General features: G+C 46.0%; 1 pseudogene; it reads left to right on the plus strand.

The window, feature by feature from the left end:
• The first annotated feature begins 1,708 nt into the window (after window positions 1-1,708).
• LOC101083710 lies at window positions 1,709-2,051 on the plus strand (annotated as a pseudogene).
• The last annotated feature ends 906 nt before the right edge of the window (window positions 2,052-2,957 follow it).

The raw sequence follows: 2,957 nt of genomic DNA on the forward strand, positions 1-2,957 counted from the left end.
GTCTCTGTCGCAGAAGCTTGAGAGGCTGGGGGAGGAGATGGGCTCAGCTGGATAGTGGTGGCCTGATGACAGACACATGGCCGTCATGGGCAGACATGCAACACGAGCCCGGCTGACCTGCATGGGGCTGAGTGCTGCCGCCTCCACGTGGCCCGGGCGGTGGGCTTCATGGAGGAGGCAGCGGCCTCAACTGGCACGCACGTCTCATCTACAGGAGATCCGCTGGATGCAAAACCAGCAAGGCCTGTTGTGTGCCCGGCCTTGTGGTAGCAGGTTCGAAGCAATCTTTTTAACCTTCACCCTAATCCTATGAGATGACGTTTTTTATCACCACCTGACAGAGGAGAAACTTGAGGAATTAAGTAACCTTCTCAAGGTCACATCGTATGAAAATTGCAAAGCATGGACCAGAACCCAGGCCTGCCTGACCCCCCGGAGCCTGTGCTCATCTGCCACCACAACCTCATCTCTAGAGTGCTCAGGAGGGGGCCCTGCTGACCTAAGTAACTCTGGAGTAATAAAGAATCCCATGGGCCTACCAGGTAAGTGCGGCTTCAAAACGCACTGCAAATAAACCCAACATCCACACACAAGAGCGGAACACCGGCTGTCCGGCACCTGATGTTTCTTTTCCCAAAGGAAAGAAAGAGATCTCTAGCCTAAAGCAGTGAGTCTTCCATTCCCGTAGGCAAGACTGGGTACACAACAGCGTCTCCACGCTCTAGCAGGGGCCGTCTGTGGTTGCACTTGAGCCCTAACACTGATTCATGTTGAATCTGCCATCCCACCTTCCAAAACAGAGGAAAGCAAGGGGCAGGAAGGACTTTCAGGGTGAGAGAAATGCTGTGTATTTGCAGTGCGTTGGTGACCACCTGACTCTACGGAGTTTCTAAACTCATTGAATTTAACACTTAAAAAGTGGGTGATTTTATTGTGTGTAAATCATACCTCAATAAAGCTGCTAGAAACAGAAGTATAGAATCCCCAACAGATTCCAGCAGCACATAGAGCCGTTCACATGGGGTGCGGGGAACCAGGTCAGTAGTTCAACCGCACATGGCTTCCGTGGTCGGTACTCCTGGCCTGTTTCCTGGCCTCTCTTCTCAAAATCTAGACAAAACACAGCAGAAGGCAACATGGCAGAATTGGCTCCATTTTGCACGTCCTCAGTAGATGTGGATCACCCAGGTTCAGTGGTTATTTTTAAACTCCTGTTGATGAGATTCTACATATTTAAATGGGTAACAATTATTTGTGTTTTTATACTCTGAGATATGAATGAGGACCACTTACATGTCCACCCCTTTAAGAAAATTATGCAGGAGGGGCACCGCTGGGGTGGCTTAGTTGGCTAAGCACCCAACTCTTGATTTCAGCTCAGGTCATGATCCAAAGTTGTGGGACTGAGCCCTGCATTGGGCTCCGTGGTGAGCATGGAACCTGCTTAAGATTCTCTCTCCCTCTCCCTCTGCCCCTCTCCCAGCTCACGCTCTCTCTAAAAAAAAAAAAAAAAAGAAAGAAAAGAAAGGAAATTATGCAGGAAATAACAAGCTATTTCTAAGAAGTTGGGAAGGAACCAGTCACATGTGGAGGCCGGACCAGGAGAGTCAGAGAGGATTAGGAATCTCACAGGAGAAATCAGCACCTCTGTGTTGGTGAGACTATATCTAATCCCCTTTTGGTCTGTTTTAAAAACAGGTATAACTGGTTCCTGGAGGCTGGTTCCGGAGGGCGTGGGATCCTGCAGAGTGAGGATTTAAACCCCAAGGTGATGGCAAAACATCTGAAGTTCATTGCCAGGACTGTGATGGTACAGGAAGGAAATGTGGAAGGTGCATACAGGACCCTAAACAGAATTCTCACCATGGATGGGCTCATTGAGGACATTAAGCGACGGCGGTACTATGAAAAGCCTTGTCGCCGACGACAGAGGGAAAGCTATGAAACCTTGCCGGCGGACCTACAACATGGAAATGGCTCGCAAGATCAACTTCTTGATGCGAAAGAATCCGGCAGACCCATGGCAGGGCTGCTGAGGCTTGTGGATTGTAGGCCCAGTATGACAATCCCTCTCCAGCTGTCTCCTTCCTATCTCAAACCTCATTTTTTCTCCCCTTTTTTATAATAATAAACTCAATCACATATAAAAAAAATAAAATAAAAACAGGTGTAACTAATGTACATTATGTTAGCATCAGGTGTACAATACAATGATTCAATATTTGTATCTGTTGTTAAATGACCACAAATAAGTCTAGTTAACATCTGTCACCACGCATAGCTGACAGGTTTTTTTTTCTTGTGATGAGAACTTTTAAGATCTACTCTTAGCAACAAACATGCAATACAGTATTGTTAATTAGAGCTGCCGTGCTTATATTACCTCCAAGGAATACTTATTTTATGACCAGAAGTTTGTACCTTTTGACCCCCTTCACCCATTTCACTCCCACTGCCTCCCCTGGCAACCACCCACCTGTTCTCTGTGTTTCTGAGTTTTGGATTCAGGGAGTCTATTTTTGGTCTCACTTTTCTGAATAATAAATAGGAGATATGACAATGCCTTCATGATATTGTAAATCTAAAGGCCAATGGAATGTTCTGCCAGCCCCAAAGCTATTTCAGTGGTAAACAAGGCACCCACACATTCTGGGGCGGGCAGGGGGCTGGATTATCTACCTTTTGATCTCTATCAGTCACTGGGACATAAACTTTTCGAAGCAGACTTGACTCTCAGAAGTGAAATGGCTCTCTACAGATAATTACTTTTTTTCCTTCAAACGCCACAGCCCTCTTTCAGCAACTGTGGGTTTGTAAGTTAAGCCTGCATGATGCTCAAGTTGCTTGATTTGACGAAACCAAAAATATCCTTTAAAACATTTAAAAATAAGTACAAATGTGTCTGTGGTAAGAGGGTTATATACTCAGTTAGAACATGAATTCTTCATACCATTTCC

The sequence above is a fragment of the Felis catus genome, chromosome D2 (genome assembly GCF_018350175.1).
Source record: "Felis catus isolate Fca126 chromosome D2, F.catus_Fca126_mat1.0, whole genome shotgun sequence".
Lineage (NCBI taxonomy): Eukaryota > Metazoa > Chordata > Mammalia > Carnivora > Felidae > Felis > Felis catus.